Raw genomic sequence first — 20,411 nt, 5'->3', positions numbered from 1 at the left:
CCTCTTGCATCCTTGGTTAAGCCATAAAATAGCTTATTGGTTTGAGCTGCTGTTGAGATTTATAGACCCTAATTGTCAATGGCCAGGCAAAGGGTCCTGTGAATTGGAAAAACTTCTAAATAGAAAATAAAGAAAAAATAAAGAGAGAGCTCTCATAGTGATATAATGACTAGCCATTAAGACTCCTTTAATAATACGGAAGGATAGAAATTTGAACAAAAGTCAAAATCCATACAGACCCCTTCCTATTTACCTTCAGACATTTGCAGATACTGTAAAAAATCAGGATACTGGAAGCACAATTATATTGTACTTCAAAAGAAAATATATATATATATATATATATATATATATATATATATATATATATATATATATATACACATACATATACAGAGAGAGAGCGAGAGAGAGAGAGAGAGAACTGCTAGACTTAGGGACTACCTAACAAGATGAAAGAACAAACACTTTAGATTTAAAACGAAATTCCAACATAAATTCCCCTTGTTAAAAACCAATCCATCCCCTCAGCAAATTTCCAGGCCTTTCTACAAACAGTCAGGAAATGAATCATCTGGAGGCCAATATCCAAGGGCTAATAAAAACAATTGTCTTTATCTTGCAAGTTTCTACACACCAGAAATACAACTCTAGAAGCAGGTCAAAGCCCACCTAGCTTTACCAGTACCAAAGATTTTCCTGTTCCTCTCAAAATGCTTAAGGATATTCTAAAAGATCAAGATATTAAAAACAACACTGTCCTCTACTTTTAAAAAGGAAGGAAAATTTTATATAGCAATTTCCCTGAAACTCCTAGAGAAAAACTTCATATTCTTTCTCTGTCACTGGAAGTTATAATAAATTTTACCATGCCTTTAAAATGTAAATACTGCAAGCGCTAACAGCTCACAATCACCAGAGACTGAGCCCAGCTAGCTCAACCTGTAGAGCCTAAAACTGAAAGATAAAAAAGAGGAAGTAAACCTTTTTAAATATAAACTACACAAAGGTCTCTCTTGACCATAACAAAACTCTAGACCATAACCTCCTTAAGATTACTTTTAGGAACAAATATAAATCTTAAAAGACTTTTCCACAAATAGCAAAGAAGCATTAGCCATCTGAGCAGAAAAACTTAGCTTATTCCAAATAAATAGCTTATTTATGTATAAACTGGTGAGTTTTGTATTGTACCTAATTCATGACTAAAATTTTAAAATAAAACTATGGGATCTCTCTGCCTATCTGTATGTATGTATGTCTATGTATGTACGTTATGGATATGGTATATATCTAACTTAAAGTGGTATTGCCAAAATTAAATCATTAAAAGAGTTCTGTTTAATTGGCTTACAAATAAGTGCTTATAAATTAAGTATTTCTAAATTTCAGAGATATAGTAAAAACTAACCCAATTTTTTTTCAGGTCACAAGATTTTGAATAATCTTTGGTAAATAAAAGCTAATTTTATGTTTGTTCTTTCAACTAATACAGGTGTGACTTCAGAGTTATCAGCATTAAATATAATGCAGATAAATAACTTTTGTTCCACCTGCATCAGATAAACTCATGTTGTCTCTGTTGCAAAGGTTTTCAGCAAAATCATCATCATCATCATCATCATCACCGTCATCACTGATAATTGCTAACTGCTTTAATGCCTCATGAAATCTTCAAAAGTAATCTAAATATCATTAAAGAGCAAAGAAATTAAATAGATGTAAGATAAGTTAGGTAAACTTTTTAGCAATGATTATTTTTATGATTGCTTAAGACAACAATTTTTTATGATGTCTACTTAAATAGCTTCCCAAATCTCTTTGGTAACTTACACACTTAGAGTTAAATTAAATGATGAAAATGTATTAAATATCTAGATTATTTGCAAATATGATAAAACATTGGTTACTGAATGAGTCTATTTGCTTTTGGGTTTCTTTACAGAGAAACTAGAGATATTTGGGCTATTGGTAAACATGTGCCACTTCAAAAATTTATACTATGAAAAATGTATGTTTCTAGAAATTATGAAATGTATTGATAAATTTGTAAATCCTAAAAAAATGCTGGTATATCGAACATTTCACAGTTTTTCATTTCTTAGTTTACACTGGAAGTTTAGGCTTCTAAGGGTTAAGAATTCTAATTAATATATGTAATTAAAGACCCTAGAATTAATAAGGAAAAACAACTCTGTATGCAAAAGAGTAGGATATGTTTTTGGATAAGAAAATACAAAGTTAGGAGCTTCAAGGTGGTGGAAGAGTAAGACGCGGAGATCATCTTCCTCTCCACAAATACATCAGAAATACATCTACACGTGGAACAACTCCTACAGAGCACCTACTGAAGGCTGGCAGAAGACCTCAGACCTCCCAAAAGGCAAGAAAATCCCCACGTACCTGGGAAGGGCCAAAAAACCCGGAAAAAAAAGAGACAAAAGAATAGGGCTGGGACCTGCACCAGTGGGAGAGAGCTGTGAAGGAGGAAAGGTTTCCACACACTAGGGAGACCCTTCACTGGAGGAGATGTGGGGTGGCGGGGGGGAAGCTTCGGAGCCACGGAGGAGAGCGCAGCCACAGGGGTGCGGAGGGCAAAGTGGAGAGATTCCCGCACAAAGGCTTGGCGCCGAGCAGCACTCACCAGCCCGAGAGGCTTGTCTGCTCACCCGCCGGGGCGGGCAGGGGCCGGGAGCTGAGGCTCGGGCTTCGGTCGGATCACAGGGAGAGGACTGGGGTTGGCGGCGTGAACACAGCCTGAAGGGGTTAGTGCGCCAAGGCTAGCCAGGAGGGAGTCCGGGAAAAAGTCTGCAGCTGCCGAAGAGGCAAGACAACAACAGAACAACAGAATACATATTTTTCTCAAGTGCTCATGGAACATTCTACAGGATAGATCATATCTTGGGTCACAAATCAAGCCTTGGTAAATTTAAGAAAATTGAAATCGTATCAAGTATCTTTTCTGACCACAACGCTATGAGACTAGATATCAATTACAGGAAAAAATCTGTAAGAAATACAAACACATGGAGGCTAAACAGCACACTACTTAATAACCAAGAGATCACTGAAGAAATCAAAGAGGATATCAAAAAATACCTAGAAACAAATGACAATGAAAACACAACAACCCAAAACCTATGGGATGCAGCAAAAGCAGTTCTAACAGGGAAGTTTATAGCAATACAATCCTACCTTAAGAAAAAAGAAACATCTCAAATAAACAACCTAACCTTACACCTAAAGCAATTAGATAAAGAAGAACAAAAAAACCCCAAAGTTAGCAGAAGGAAACAAATCATAAACATCAGATCAGATATAAATGAAAAAGAAATGAAGGCAATGATAGCAAAGATCAATAAAACTAAAAGCTGGTTCTTTGAGAAGATAAACAAAATTGATAAACCATTAGGCAGACTCATCAAGAAAAAAAGGGAAAAGACTCAAATCCATAGAATTAGAAATAAAAAAGGAAAAGTAACAACTGACACTGCAGAAATGCAAAGGATCATGAGAGATTACTACAAGCAACTATATGCCAATAAAATGGACAACCTGGAAGAAATGGACAAATTCTTAGAAATGCACAACCTGCCGAGACTGAACCAGGAAGAAATAGAAAATATGAACAGACCAATCACAAGCACTGAAATTGAAACTGTGATTAAAAATCTTCCAACAAACAAAAGCCCAGGACCAGATGGCATCACAGGCGAATTCTATCAAACATTTAGAGGAGAGCTAACATCTGTCCTTCTCAAACTCTTCCAAATATAGCAGAGGGAGGAACACTCCCAAACTCATTCTACGAGGCCACCATCACCCTGATACCAAAACCAGACAAAGATATCACAAAGAAAGAAAACTACAAGCCAATATTACTGATGAACATAGATGCAAAAATCCTCAACAAAATACTAGCAAACAATCCAACAGCACATTAAAAGGATCATACAGTATGATCAAGTGGGGGTTTATCTCAGGAATGCAAGGATTCTTCAATATATGCAAGTCAGTCAATGTGATACACCATATTAATAAATTGAAGGAGAAAAACCATATGATCATCTCAATAGATGCAGAGAAAGCTTTCGACAAAATTCAACACCCATTTATGATAAAAACCCTCCTGAAAGTAGGCATAGAGGGAACTTTCCTCAACATAATAAAGGCCATATATGACAAACCCACAGCAAACATCATCCTCAATGGTGAAAAACTGAAACCATTTCCACTAAGATCAGGAATAAGACAAGGTTGCCCACTCTCACCACTATTATTCAACATAGTTTTAGCTACAGCAATCAGAGAAGAAAAAGAAATAAAAGGAATCCAAATCGGAAAAGAAGAAGTAAAGCTGTCACTGTTTGCAGATGACATGATACTATACATAGAGAATCCTAAAGATGCTACCAGAAAGCTACTAGAGCTAATCAATGAATATGGTAAAGTAGTAGGATACAAAATTAATGCATAGAAGTCTCTTGCATTTCTATACACTAACGATGAAAAATCTGAAAGTGAAATTAAGAAAACACTCCCATATATCATTGCAACAAAAAGAATAAAATATCTAGGAATAAACCTACCTAAGAAGACAAAAGACCTGTATGCAGAAAATTATAAGATGCTGATGAAAGAAATTAAAGATGATACAAATAGATGGAGAGATATACCATGTTCTTGGATTGGAAGAATCACCATTGTGAAAATGACTCTACTACACAAAGCAATCCACAGATTCAATGCAATCCCTATCAAACTACCACTGGCATTTTTCATGGAACTAGAACAAAAAATTTCACAATTTGTATGGAAACACAAAAGACCCCGAATAGCCAAAGCAATCTTGACAAAGAAAAACGAAGCTGGAGGAACAGGCTCCGTGACATCAGACTATACTACAAAGCTACCGTAATCAAGACAGTATGGTACTGGCACAAAAACAAAAATATACATCAGTGGAACAGGATAGAAAGCCTTGAGGTAAACCCACGCACATACGGTCGCCTTATCTTTGATAAAGGAGGCAAGAATATACAGTGGAGAAAAGACAGCCTCTTCAATAAGTGGTGCTGGGAAAACTGGACAGCTATATGTAAAAGAATGAAATCAGAACACTCCCTAACACCGTACACAAAAATAAACTCAAAATGGATTAAATACCTAAATGTAAGGCCAGACACCATGAAACTCTTAGAGGAAAACATAGGCAGAACACTCTATGACATAAATCACAGCAAGATCCTTTTTGACCCACCTCCTAGAGAAATGGAAATAAAAACAAAAATAAACAAATGGGACCTAATGAAACTTAAAAGCTTTTGCACAGCAAAGGAAACCATAAACAAGACGAAAAGACAACCCTCACAATGGGAGAAAATATTTGCAAATGAAGCAACTGACAAAGGATTAATCTCCAAAACATACAGGCAACACATACAGCTCAATATCAAAAAAATAAACAACCCATTCCGAAAATGGGCAGAAGACCTAACTAGGAATTTCTCCAAAGAAGGTATACAGATTGCCAGCTAACATATGAAAGAATGCTCAACATCATTAATCATTAGAAAAATGCAAATCAAAACTACAATGAGATATCATCTCACACAGGTCAGAATGGCCATCATCAAAAAATTGGCAAACAATAAATGCTGGAGAGGGTGTGGAAAAAAGGGAACCCTTTTGCACTGTTGGTGGGAATGTAAATTGATAGCGCCACTATGGAGAACAGTATGGAGTTCCTTAAAAAACTAAAAATAGAACTACTATAAGACCCAGCAATCCCACTACTGGGCATATACCCTGAGAAAACCACAGTTCAAAAAGAGTCATGTACCAAAATATTCATTGCAGCTCTATTTACAATAGCCAGGACATGGAAGCAACCTAAGTGTCCATCAACAGATGAATGGATAAAGAAGATGTGGCACATATACACAATGGAATATTACTCAGCCATAAAAAGGAACAAAACTGAGTTATTTGTAGTGAGGTGGTTGGACCTAGAGACTGTCATACAGAGTGAAGTAAGTCAGAAGGAGAAAAACAAATACTGTATGCTAACACATATATATGGAATCTAAAAGAAAAGAAAAAAAAATGGCCAGAAGAACCTAGGGGCAAGATGGGAATAAAGATGCAGACCTACTAGAGAAGGACTTGAGGATATGGGGAGGGGGAAGGGTAAGCTGGGACAAAGTGAGAGAGTGGCATGGACATATATACACTACCAAACGTAAAATAGATAGCTAGTGGAAAGCAGCCGCATAGCACAGGGAGATCAGCTCGGTGCTCTGTGACCACCTAGAGGGGTGGGATACGGAGGGTTGGAGGGAGGGAGTTGCAAGAGGGAAGAGATATGGGGACATATGTATATGTATAACTGATTCACTATGTTATAAAGCAGAAACTAACACACCATTGTAAAGCAATTATACTCTAATAAAGATGTTAAAAAAATTAAAAATAAATTTAGAAAAATAAAGAAAATACAAAGTTACATTTTTGTTGAGAACAAAACAAAACAAAAAACAAAAACACAGTAATTTTGTCATAAAATACAGCTGGTACTTCAAAATGGGAAAGGGGAAAATAAAGGACAAAACAAAAATTCCAGAAGGTCTAAGAATCCTGGGAAAGGAATTTTATGTATGTTTAAGCTAGATAAGATTGAATGAATTTTTATAAGTGCTTTTTTTTTTCATTAGGGTTATGATATAATTTCTCCTTTATTTGTGCAAAACTTATTCAGTATAAGTAACTGCCTCTCTATTTTAAAAAAAATTTTTTTTCAAGAGAGGCTATTTATTCATTCAATCATCATTCATTGTTTTTGTTTTTGTTTTTCCCCCTTTAAATCCTTTTATATACGGAACGATCTCCCTGTTGGTTTTCAGGGGGAAATCTTTTCTTTTCTCTTTTTTTTTTTTATACAGCAGTTTCTTATTAATCATCAATTTTATACACATCAGTGTATACATGTCAATCCCAATCACCCAATACATCACACCACCACCCCCACCCCCCCATGGCCTTCCCCCCTTGGTGTCCATACGTTTGTTCTCTACATCTCTGTCTCAATTTCTGCCCTGCAAACCGGTTCATCTGTACCATTTTTCTAGGTTCCCCATATATCCGTTAATATATGATATTTGTTTTTCTCTTTCTGACTTACTTCACTCTGTATGACAGTCTCTAGATCCATCCACGTCTCAACAAATGACCCAATTTCGTTCCTTTCTATGGCTGAGTAATATTGCATTGTATATATGTACCACATCTTCTTTATCCATTTGTCTGTCGATGGGCATTTAGGTTGCTTCCATGACCTGGTTATTGTAAATAGTGCTGCAATGAACATTGGTGTGCATGTGTCTTTTTGAATTGTGGTTTTCTCTGGGTATATGCCCAGTAGTGGGATTGCTGGATCATATGGTAATTGTATTTTTAGTTTTTTAAGGAACGTCCATATTGTTCTCAATAGTGGCTGTATCAGCTTACATTCCCACCAACAGTGCAAGAGGGTTCCCCTTTCTCCACACCCTCTCCAGCATTTGCTGTTTGTAGATTTTCTGATGACGCCCATTCTAACTGGTGCGAGGTGATACCTCATTGTAGTTTTGATTTGCATTTCTCTAATAATTAGTGATGTTGAGTAGCTTTTCATGTGTTTGTTGGCCATCTGTATGTCTTCTTTGGAGAAATGTCTATTTAGGTCTTCTGCCCATTTTTGGATTGGGTTGTTTGTTTTTTTAATATTGAGCTGCATGAGCTGTTTGTATATTTTGGAGATTAATCCTTTGTCCATTGATTCTTTTGCAAATATTTTCTCCCATTCTGACGGGTGTCTTTTCGTCTTGTTTATGCTTTCCTTTGCTGTGCAAAAGCTTTTAAGTTTCATTAGGTCCTATTTGCTTATTTTTGTTTTTATTTCCATTACTCTAAGAGGTGAATCAGAAAAGATTTTGCTGTGATTTATGTCAAAGAGTGTTCTTCTTATGTTTTCCCCTAAGAGTTTTATAGTGTCCGGTCTTACATTTAGGTCTCTAATCCATTTACTTACAGCAATTAGCCTGGATATAAGAACAGAATACTCTATTGGCAATGCATTGTGCCCACCCTCCTAGCACATGACACAAGGGGTCAGGACTAGAGGTTTTATCATAATATAAATATAAGCTGCATTGCCTAGTACCACAACTGTGTTGTGGGCAGTGGAAGAGAAACACAATTGAAGACATATGGAGCCAGAAACTGGTCTGTAGAAAGTTGTCCAATTACAAGACATAAAATTATAAGCTAAGGATTCAATTCTATTTGAAGTCTAGCCAAAATTAAAGGGTGGGTTTTTATTTTTGAGGGTTTAGGAATATCAATAACAAAACATATAAAATTATAAACATACTATACACAGGTAGGGGAGGCAAAATGATTTTCTCTGCCCTTATATGTTCTTGGCTGAGACTCCTCTCTATAATAAAAGATTAACAGGAGAAAACTAAACAGAAGTTTAATGACATGTATACCTCCAATATACCTGGCAGATACCCAGGAAAACTGAGTAACTTCCCAAAATGTTTCAAGCCGTCACCTTAAATACCATCTTCATCTAATGGAAAAAAAAAAAAAAAAGATGCTGGGGGCAGAGGGAAGACCTGTTAATGGAAGGTTACCAGGAAAAGCACAGTAACAAGTAACAAGATATGGTTCTTATGCAGAACTAAGTCATTGTCTTCTCCATCGATTTCAAATGCTTCTAATTTGTGGTTGGCTGAATCTGCAGATGTGGAACCCATGGATATGGAGGACCAACTGTATGTTTAAATTTAGTAGAAGATGCTAACTTGTTGTCCAAAACGATTGTGCTACTTTATGTTCATACCATATCCTATACGTTCCTCATAGACCATCTCTGTTAAAATAGAGATTGTAAGAATCTAAGGGAACCCAAGATACAGAGAACATCTCTTAAAAAGACTTGTCACTGTGATATTTTGTCTAATGGAGTAAATTCCAATGAGATTCATAAAAGTCATCACATAATTTGTAAGGTAATTGTATAAGTAAAAGTCCCAACAGCATGGGATGAAAAGGACTGAGAGCAAAGTATGTAAAGAGGTCTTTAGACCTTAAACTCTATATAGGCAGAAAGCTGTCAGAGAAAGCTATGCACTGCCAATCAATGTCATTTCTTATTAAAAAAAAAAGTTAATTTAGAGTGCAGAACCAAGAGTATAGAGGGAATGAGAACCAAGAACCAAGAACCACAGAGAATAAGCCCAGGGCCTAACAATTATATTTAGAGAAGTCTGTCAAATGGCAAAATAATGTCCTGATTAGTGTACCTATAGACTTCCAGAATTTAAGCAGAATGCTCATTTTTGTGTATGTTATTTTCCATGGGCCGATACAAGATGCATACGTGCATGTTAGATAAATGCCTATGTTACGGTTTTTTGCCATTCTGTTTTCTAGGATTTTCCTCTTATCTCACTATCAAAGTATTTTTAATAAAAAAATTTTTTTCAAGATGGTTTCCTAGAATTTCATGTTTGATTTTTACTTAATTTACTATTAAAATGCAAGACATTTGTTATTGATCATCATCCAGAAAGCACATATATAGCCACATGCCAAAATATTTCTCAAATATTTATATATATATAATTTATCTTTTAATGGTATGTATGCTCAAATCTAAAAATAGCAATAGCACGTTCGTGGGGAACCTGGTGCTAAACCATTCGTAGACGACCTGCTTCTGGGTTGGGGTTTCGTACGTAGCAGAGCAGCTCCCTCGCTGTGATCTATTGAAAGTCAGCCCTCGACACAAGGGTTTGTAAAAAGAAAATGAGAAGAACAAAAGACGAAAAAAAAAAAAAAGAAAAAAGAAAAAAAAATAAAAAAATAAAAATAGCAATAGCCATAACTGATGAGTGTACCTCTATACCAGGAATTCTAAGGCTACAGGCTTCCTGGAACTATGCTGGAAGTCAGCTAGTGGTTAAACCCAGCACACAAAACATTTCTCAGCAGGTATCCCACGGCACAGAATACCTGCTCAATGATATATGAATATATATTTAAGAAGTTCAGCAATGAATGGGCCATTGACATTTGGGTTCAATTTAAATCTGCTATCTTTTACATAAAGCTCTTTTCAAGTTACCCAACATCTTTGAATACTGAAAATAAAACTAATAATATTCATTCAGTGTTGCTCTGGGGAGAATTAAATGATATAACATATAAACTAAATTAATATTTATTTTAATAGTAATAATACCTATCATTTATTGTCTTTGTGCTAAGCACTATATAGTCACAATCTCATCTTTTCTTCAATCTCTCCAAATCAGTAGTGACTTTTTACCTCTATCATATAGATAAAGAGACTGAGTCTTAGGGAGATTAAGTAACTTGTGCAAATCCATCACTACAATTCAAATCTTTGATTACTGGGAAGAAAAATTCTCAGGTGTAGGCAAAGTTAGATACATACAGATTTTAAAACCTAGAATTGCTCTGGAGAATATTCTAAATCTGTACACTTTCAGATCCCAGTGTGTTGGATTGGGAAATACACTCATTGCTTCCAGTACCCACCTTCTCCATATTCTCTTGTTTTCCTCCTACCTCTCTGCTACTCCTTTTTAATTTCCTTTGCTAGATCTTAACATTTCTGAATGCTAAATTTTGGACAGCTCCAGTGCTTAGCTTTGGAAACTCTCTCTCTCTTCCCCTCCTTCCCTCCTCTCCTCCCTCCCTCTTCTTCTCTTAATTTTGGATCCATTGTCCAAACTCCAGACTTTATCTCCGATTAGCTAGCATTCCCACTTAACATTTTAGTAGTCATTTCAAACCATTAACATATGCTTCTTTTCATTCCAATCACTCCCTCCCAAATATACTTCTTTTTATTCTTTACCATCTTAGTTGTGTCAACTCCATCTTTCCAGATACTTAACTCAAAGAAAAAATAATTGGATTTGTCTTTGACTCCTCTGTTTTCTGCCACTCCACCCACAGTCAACATTTACAAAATACATCCAGTATTCCACTAGTACTCACATTCTTTATGTGTAAGTCTGGGATTTCTGAGAATCGGATGCCAAGATAGGATTAAATATGCAAATGAATTAGGAAAAGAGCCCATGAGACAAAATAAGGTTGGAGTCTGGAGACTCAGAACAGTCAGAATGAAACTCAGGTCTGACTCCAAGTGAAGGAGAAAAGGAAGACAGGAAGTTGGGTGTAAGGGGCTTTGACAGCAGAACAATTCTAAGGAGAGTCTGGCAAGGTCATTGGAGAGTCCTTAAGCCAAAGTCACCTGTGAGAGGATTTCTGCATCATCCAGAAATGAGCTTGTCTTAGAATCCCTGCCATGCTTACTGGTTGGCTGGGTAGCCCACGGGAAAAATGGCCTGTACCAGAACGTATTGATGGATTTCAGATTGCTCCCAGTGGTCAGAGATCTGAGAGGCGCATTCTCATGGTTGTCACATACTGTCTTCACCTTGGTCCAGGCCATTATCATCTCTCAATAAAATAAATGGAATAACTTGTTAACTGGTCTTATATATTTGCCTTTCCTTCACTTTAGCCTTTTCTCAGCATAACTTCTACTGTGCCTTTTTCAAGACGTAAGTCAGATCCTGTCACTCTCACCTCAAACCTTCCAATGGTCTCCCATTTTTCAGTAAACCACAAAATCATTGCAATAGGCTACATGTCCCCACAAGGATTGGTCAGTGCTTCTTCTTTGACCTTTCACTCACAATAGCTCCAGACTCCCTGTCACTTTTCAAGCATGGCAGATATTCCCCAGCCCAAAAGTCTCCGTACTTGGTGCTCTCTCTGCTCAGAACTCATCCCCATGCTCACCCTTCTATCCCCAATACTCAGTGTCTCTCCATTTAACCTACTTCCTACTTTATTTATTTATATTTTCCATTTCCCCCAAGAGTGAGAACATATGAGGGTAGGGGTTCTTATCTAACTGCTGCATTCCTAGTGTCTATGCCATTACCTACACAAATTAAGGGCTTGAAAATATTTTTTTGCATTTATAAATAGTGACAATCCAAGGACTTCTGTGGAAGACAGATGGGCATTCAAATTCTAACTTAAGCAACTACTATTTCTCTCTGGAGAAATCAATTAGCCTCTGTAACTCAGGTTTCTCAGCTATAAAATAGTAGAATAATAAAATAGTAGAATAATCAAGTCCACAAACCATATGTGTGTCGTGGATATAAAAAAATCACAACTCTTTATAACCTTTCAGATGTTGTAAAAATCTCATTTATCACTGCAATACGTATCCAACTAGATTGGAGTCTGCCATCCTGTCACTCCAAACCCAATTCTTACAGGTGATGACTGGATTACAACACAGATCTGAACATTTTCACTCTGAGGTACTTTGTTTTTAATTTCCTTGAGGGATTATAAATCACGTTTCCCTCCTGACCAGAGATATTCCAAAGAGTATAAATTAATGGACAGAGTTTTTATTAACGTGGATTGGAAATCTGGCTTTGCCTCACTGGGTATGTAAACGGAGAAAAATTATTTTACAGCTCACAGACACAATTTCTTCATCTACAATATAATGATAGTTATACTTTTCTCTCCAAGAGGTTCTGATATAAAGTTAATAAAATATCTAAGATAGATTTATATTAAGTAGCCAATACCCTTAAAGATGTCACTTTACCTGAAGGTGGCAGAAGGTTAGTGATTCTCAATAAAGATAGTGAAAGTATTAGATCATTTCCATATACCTGAAGGGCAGTTTCTTATTTTACACTATTGGTCTCTATTACTACACTGCTCCTAAAATGGTTAATGAAATGAAATATTAGTATTCCAAATTCAGTGTATCATAATTCTGGGATGACTGAAGAATAAGATAAAGTCACCATCAAATTAGATCATTTGAGCATAACACAAATTTATCCCCCAATTTCTTTCCAGGAGACACACGGCTCCTGACCTGAGATGTCCTATGTCAATATGATGTATTGGATGAATTATTTTCTGTTTAATGCTAGGACAACAACATGTCTTTTCTTTACTGACCTTGATGTCTCATTTTTAGAAATACGAACACCAGAGTTTGAAAGATCTGGTAATGGCCTTGCTCTTTTTACATGGATTCTCTCTGGCTGCATTCTTATCTTCTACCAAAGAGTCCAGATTCTCCATGGTGTTCTGTACATTCTGCAGAGTAGCAACTTATTCCTACTCTAAATAATATGCAATCAAAGATAGAGGATCTTTAACAAATTGGTTTACAGGAACATACTAATGTGTATTTGCCTGAAAATTTACTCGTGTATTTTTAAGACATGGTGCTTTTTTTCAGAGCACAAAAGTATAATTGATGACGTTTTATCACAACAATTTCTTGCATAATTATTAATTACTTAGTTCACACACTGAATTGCCAGTCATTGTTTCTGATGAGATGAGCTGTAAAAAGGCAAACCCTGAGGTCACTGCACTACAAGTTGACAGCAATCGTACCACAAGGCTCCTTCAAAATATATTTTTCCCTAGAAATTATGTTGGTTGAATTCAACAAACACAATTAAAATAAATGATGTCTTTTATTAGTAGTCTTATAATAAATTAGTAGTCTTGTAATTTACCACCTACCTGGGACACATATGAAAGTGTAGTTAAACTTCTACCAAGACAGCAAAATCTCAATCTCTTCCAGATAAACTGGGGAATAAGTTCACCTTGTTTATCAGGCACCTACTATGTCTTTGTGAGGCACTTAAAAATATATCATCTCTAGATTTTCAAATAAGCCTGCAAGCATGTTAATAACTTACCGAAAACCCTACCAACTTATCTAGGATTTGAACACTTTTCTTTCCCATGTAGAAAATACATGTTCTTTCCACTGTGCCACATTGCCTCCATGTAAACATGTGCTTCAGATCAACCTTTGCAAAGTATCACACAAAATATAGAAAGAATACATGAATGTCTGTGGAGAAGACACTGCTTGCTTGGAGGTTACAGTCCATTGGGAAACACGGAATGTAGATGTTAGAGGAAGTACATACATACAGAAGAGATTCATTCTGAAAAGCGTACTTCCGTTTTAACATGGTGACAGACCAGATAATCTGTAAATGCTTCCAGAGCAATACAATTGAAAAGCTGGATGAAATATAAAACATTCATTTCAGTGCATGCCTGAGTTTGCAAGAAAAGAATAGAAATACCTAAGCTCCCAAAATATGAGCGACAACTGAATTGCAAGGGGGTCAGTGGGTGCTAACCTAGCTACATTGAGGGTGAATTTCTATCTTTAGACCTATAATACTTGAGTTTTCAAAGGTATAAGGATTGGAGATACAAGACATGGGGCTCCCTTGAGGCAGGGAATGAAACAGAGACCCTTACCTGTCCACCTCTGAGGTGACGGTTCTCAACCAGGGGTGGCAATGTCACACTACTGGATGCTTGTACTTTTGTGTTGCTTTTTTCTATTTATGACAATGAATGGGGGGGCACTACAGAATTTAGAAAATTAATCACTTTCTAAGATGTAAACCAAAAAAAAATAAGTTTATTGTGGAATATAGAGAAAATATTTTTTAAACTGTAAATATTTATTAAATTCTGCTTGGAAACTCAACTACATATCCATGATAAGAAAGAATCAGAAAAATAAATTCCATATACTTTGTATAGACATTAATGACAACCCACATATTATTGATGGCTTCGACCAAAATTTCAAGTATAAAATTTTCAGAGTACTGAAAATATTTAAACCTACATGTAAGCAAATAACAATTTTTACAGCATATAAGATGTGACTTTCTTTTTATTACATAAAAACCTTAATTTGAATATAATTTCTTAAATCATATACTTAAAAATAAATATATTCTGGGTTCTACTAACAAGACCACCTTCAGAAACTGTGAGATAAGAGACTAGAGAAATTAGCATATATTATCTTCAGTTTCTTTGATGTGGTTTGTGAAGAGGAAACATCTGTTGGCATAAATAACAGCTCATCTGAAAGCACAAAATGAGATCTTTAATAATCAATATTTTGTATTCACTGAAATGTCAGTATTTATTTTCTGCTTCCCATTCTGGTTAACTTTATAATCCTCTCTGTGGATTCTGTGTTAAATTTAATCGCTAGAAAGTGTTAGGTGGAATTAAAATTGGCAGTGTGTGTGGTTACGCAGAACTAGAATGAAACCCCGGCTTTTCAGTATCTGTCTGACCAAGGACAAGTGCTTAACCTCCTGGAGACCCTGTATTTTTCATGTTTTAAATAGAGATAAATATGCCTATTTTATAGGATGAGTGTAAGAATTATTAATAATGCATGCAAAGCCTCTAGCATAAAGTAGATTAAAAAAAATGTAGCTATTATTATCACTACACATCAGAATTACCTGTGGGAAATTTTTGAAAATTCAGACCCGCATCTAGGAAATTATAGTGTCTAGAGATGTGGCTCATTACCAAGACTTCAGATATGTACAAATATCTGCAACAGAGATATTTATTTACATTAGTTTAAGGACAGCTATGTAAATGCTTTTTGCTTTACCCATATTCTTTCCAAGCTTCACACTTTGTAAAAGCTTCATTCCTCCCACCTCCACAGGAGCCTCAAATTAAGATATAATTAATTTGGTGGCTATATTGTGTTAGGAACCTTCATAGGCTTGATTTCAGAAATTCTTCAAAACAATTGTAATTGGTCTTCAACCTTGTGTTGCAAGTAATTAGACTGAGCTTCAGCGAAATAAAATTAATTTTCTAAGATGAGACAAGTAGTAAGTACAGAGGTGAAATCTGAACTCAGGTTTCTCAGATCTACAGATGAATCCTCATTTAATACCTAGCTCAAATATCTCCACCTTTTAATTTCTTTCACCAGGTAGATTTACGGTTTCTACTTTCAGCTGTCCTTGCATGTTTTACCCATCTTCATTATGGCACTTTTCACTCTAATCTGTACTTCCCTGCTTATAAATCTCTCTAATATACTGAATGTAGGATACAACAGGGAAGGGACTCTTGTTATTTGTTGTTCTGTAACCATATACTATATGCGTGCTTTCAAAAATAATTGAATTGTTAAATGATCTGTGCTTGGTGCCATTTTCTATTTTTCCCATGAAAAAAAATGCATTTGACAGGGACTCAGGGGTACATTGTTAAACCTTAAATTCTATGACCCAGATTCTACTAGAGGAAAGCTATGTCATAAAAATAACCAAATAATCAGTAGAAATTACATTTTGAAATGTATCTGCATGATTACATTCAGTCAGAGGAAAGTTCAGAAATTCTTCATGAAGAAATAGTTTCTCTTTACATCAGGTGGCAATACATGAGCCAAGAGTTTAACCTGAGAGAACTCAGCTATTTATTTAAAGTAAGTTTAGAACTCCATGATGTTGGGCAGATATTTTCTATCTTGGAGTGTTAAAGTTTTTTATTTATTTTTCTTTATGTCTCATGGTATTATAAATATGTTTCTCTTTTAGAACAAAATTATTTTGTTAAGCAATTACAAACTTACTGAAAAGTTGCAGGTACCATTTGTAAATGGCAAAAGTTACATGAACCATTTGATTATAGGCTACCCACATGATGTCTCATTAGAACCAAATACTTTAATGTATTTTCCTACAAACAAGAACTTTTCATTATATCCTCTCAGTTTAGCTTTCAAAAATATGAACTGAACAATGAATCATTGCTAACATTTCTTTCTCAGACATCATCTAAATTTTTCCAGTTGTTCCAAGGATGTCATTTTTATAAGAAAATGAATCAATTTCAAACCATGCATTACATATAACTCCTTTATGTTTCTTTTAGCCTCCTGTTTCCTTTTTTTCCTTAGTTTTCTGGACCCTGATACCTTTCAAGATTACATGCCAGTTATTTTGTAGAATGTCCCCCAGTTTAAATGTGTTTGATGTCTCCTCATGGTTAGATTCAGGTTAGGCTACCTCTGCAAGAGTGTCTTGCCTTGGTTAGGGTTAGCCATGGTCAAGGCAAGGATGGATCTATAGGCACAAGCTCCAGGACCTGACTGGGTCACAATAAGCCCAAGACACACATTTCTTGATACGTGGCTTCTCTAGACTTCTCTAGACTTTGAGACTCAGCATTTCTTCCAAACCACCCACTCAATCCACATAACACTTCTGTTTTTGTTTTGTTTCGTTTTATCCTAGCTTAGTGAACAGCTTGCACATAATCTCAACCCTGACGGAGAACTGAAAATGGTTTATTGTATTAGTCAGTGTTCTCCAGAAAAACATAACCAACAAAATGTCTGTGTATATATACATATATATACACACATATCAGAGTCCAAAATTTGATGGAGGAGGCTGGCAGGACTGATTTCACAGGTGAACTCTGAAGGCCATCTGCTGGCAGAGTTCCCTCTTGTTGGGAAAGGTCAGCCTTTTGTTCCACTTAGGTTATCAACTGATTGGATGAGAGGCCCACTCATTTTGGAGAATAGTTTGCTTTAATCAAAGTCCACTGATTTAAATACAAATCTCATCCAAAAACAATCTCACAGAAACATCCAAAATAATGTTTGACCAAATATCTCGGCACCATGGCTCAGTCAAGTTGACACATAAAATTAAGCAGCACAGTTATCTACTCATCAGATTGTCTGAAGCTATCTTATTCCAGATGTCCCAAGGCCCATTCTTTTCGCTGGCAAGATTTTCTGTCCCATGTCACCACTGTAACAGAAGTATATCTAGAGGCTGTCAGAGCTGGAATCAAGCTGAGAAGTTACGCTGTGCTACTCATTTCTGTTGGTTTACATCCTCAGGAGCTTCCCAGGTAAAATCTGAAACTGGCCCTTGTATATAGAGGGCAAGGAGAGACCAAAGAAAGCGGCAGACACCACTGCAGACAGTAGGCGGCACGTTTAATTACATACCAGGCTTGTCCTGGGCAGCTGCAAGGCAAGTAGTTCTCTGCACCTGCCTCAGAATCTTAAAAGTTTATAGAGAGGCCTTAACTGGATTTAATCACATATTCAGTCCAGATGGTCTCAACAATACCTTACTCTCTCAAGGCTACATCCTTGGAACAGCTCCCACTGTGGGACCAGTGGGCTGAATGTACATTCTAAGGATGGGGAAAGGGTGAAGACCCTCCAATTACCCAGGTACAGCTCGTGGGTAAACCAGTAGTCACATCCTCTTGATGATCTTCTCCAACAACTTCACAGGTTCAGGATGTGAGGACCAGAGAGGGGTTATGATGTTCTCAATGTAACACTGCATGTTCAAGTCAACAAAGTATCCTCACACCTAAGATATTCTTATCGCTATAATTTTCTAAATATTTCCATTGACACTGAAAACAATGCATATTAGTGCTAGGACCTAGAATCATACATTTGGGTGCCCTGCAACAAAAGTAAGAGTTCTTTGAAAGTGTATGTTCTATATCAAAATCAATGTAAAATTTGCATTCTTATAATATATCTGTGTATTTTTTTTGGCCACACCAGGGCCTATGGCACTGAAAGCACAGAGTCCTAACCACTGGACCGCCAGGGAATTCCCATATCTGTGCATTTTTTAATCTAAATGTCTCAAAATAAAAATTTCTCCAAATCTTGGAAGAAAATCCATAATCTAATAAGAACCTTACTTGGGGCAAAGGCTTCCTCTATAAAGAGTAATCTGTTGCTTTCTGCCAATATCTCAATTCTGCATTCTCCTTTTCACTGTCAGATAGCCATAGAAACCTGCCTTCCCACAGAAGAAGAATTTCCATAGCCACCAACTGAGGTAGGGTCTGCAACAGTATTTGAGAGTAATGAACCAGTACCAGGGTTTTAGCAACAGGGTCCACACAGCTAATCTCAAATCCTGCCCAGCTGACACCAGCTGCTGAACTCTATGGAGACCAAGTCAATAAGGTAAAACAGAATCATAATGGGAAAAAAGCATAGAGGTCTATACCCCCAAGGTCATCAGAATCACTCAGTGGGAATCTAAGAAAATCCCCTCTGTTTTCACAAAGCCAGATGTCTGTGGATGCCGGTTTCAGAAACCTATATAGCTTCTGAAGAATCCACAATTAGGTAGCAGATACTGAGGAAATCAAATTTCAGGATAAACTGGTTGCAAACAATAAGGGAAAAATTCACACTCTGTGCAAGAGGAGAAGGAAGTGGAAGAGGTTGATGAGAGAGGAATCAAAAGTAAGGAATCAAATTGGTCATGATGCAGGAGAGAGTATGGAAAGAAGGCAATCTGGGTTCTCAAGAAACATAGCAATGTAGTTGTAAATACTATGAGGAAACAAATGATGTATTTGTCTGGAAATGTGGATTCTTTTTGAAGTCTCAAAAGAGTAAGTTGTAGTGTATCTAACAATTTTTAAAATTGTGGCTTCTTCTTGAATGATTAAAAAAAACCAACAACGCTGGGATGAATCACATTTTATTTCTTCATTGATCACAAAATTTTATACATACAGATACCTAAACTGGATGGTAAATGAACATTTGATCAAATGATTCTCTCCTTAAAGGTGTGCTATAGGTAAAGGAATTATGACACCTGCTCAGGAAAGGTAAAAATGGCAGCTCTTTCAATTGTGCCTTAGTCATTTGATTATATCTCCAATTTAACTGAGGCAATTGATTTCCAAAAATCATGAAAATTAATTAAGCTCATTGTTCTGGAAGAATTTAATCCTCAAATTATGATATTTAGCTTTATTTAAGCATCCTTAAGTTATAATGAAATTAGTTTATTGAATAATTCTTTAAATGCAGTTATACTGTATTTAGCATTAATTTTTAAAAACAATTTTCAACAATTTTTTAAATTAATTGATTTTATTTTTGGCTGCGTTGGGTCTTCGTTGCTGTGTGTGGTCTTTCCCTAGTTGTGGCGAGCGGGGGCTACTCTTGGTTGCAGTGCACAAGCTTCTCATTGCAGTGGCTTCTCTTGTTGTGGAGCACAGGCCTTAGGCGCACGGGCTTCAGTAGTTGTGGTGCGCGGGCTCAGTAGTTGTGGCACACAGGCTTAGCTGCTCTGCAGCATGTGGGATCTTCCCGGACCAGGGCTTGAGCCTGTGTCCCCTGCATTGGCAGGTGGATTCTTAACCACTGCGCCACCAGGGAAGCCCTGTATTTAGCATTTAAATGTACTGTTTGAAGCCTCTTCTTTGTAATACAAAGTCTCTAATTATTGTATTCTTACAACCATATTCATGCCATTTTATGTTTTTATAGAGACTTCTTTCAAAGGGGCACATAGAGGAAAATCATAATACAATGGATTAAGAAATTTCTTTTTCCTATTTTACCAAATATGTCTTAAAGCATTAAGAAACATTTGCAAATG

Source organism: Balaenoptera physalus, assembly GCF_965194825.1.
Source record: "Balaenoptera physalus genome assembly, chromosome: 15".
Taxonomy (NCBI): Eukaryota; Metazoa; Chordata; class Mammalia; order Artiodactyla; family Balaenopteridae; genus Balaenoptera; species Balaenoptera physalus.
The sequence above is the reverse complement of the archived record's forward strand: the minus strand, read 5'-3'. Positions refer to the sequence as shown.